This window comes from Apium graveolens, chromosome 4 (assembly GCF_009905375.1).
Source record: "Apium graveolens cultivar Ventura chromosome 4, ASM990537v1, whole genome shotgun sequence".
NCBI classification, from domain to species: Eukaryota; Viridiplantae; Streptophyta; class Magnoliopsida; order Apiales; family Apiaceae; genus Apium; species Apium graveolens.
Genome location: NC_133650.1, coordinates 91,827,504 through 91,828,199, shown reverse-complemented (window position 1 = coordinate 91,828,199; position 696 = coordinate 91,827,504).

Here is a 696-nt window from a genome sequence, read left to right as displayed (position 1 = left end):
CGTACAAATCAAAGTGTACCTATCAACAAGCAATATGCTTGGGGAACAATATAAGTTCCAGATTGATGATGAGATTCTTACAAGGACAAGGAGGGGTAGACTCCAGTACTTCGTGGACTGGGGAGACTATCAATTTACTACCACATGAGAAGGTATCTTATATACCGATGAACATGTGTAGTATGCGTACCTAAGAGGGATGGACGCAAAATCGTGTCTTGAGAGGGATAGACACGAAGTGTGTACCTGAGAGGGACAGACACAGAAAAGGCCCAAATGCGGCCAGGGTGATAACCAATAATAAAAAGGAATCGTCCATCTACATGTAGAAAAGGTTACTATTTCCGTAGTACGACTGATCATCGTATACGGTGGCTCCGATGAATGTCCTATTCTTCCAATTGGAATTGTGATGCAATACCGTAACCCAAGCCTAGGTGTTGGGTTTACTATTAAGGTATTCACAAGATAATAAAATCCACTGAAGAATTGTTTTCATAAGAAGGTGTGTATAACCAAGGAAAACTATTTTTGAATAAAACATAATTATCATATATGATGTTTTACGTGAGTTATCATACAGTCATTTTCATACTATACATTTTTATGTTAGGCATTATAGCTCACACTTGTTTTCTTAAATTGACACAACACAACAGTGAATCAAGATGCCTACCATGAGAATCACAGCGGGGA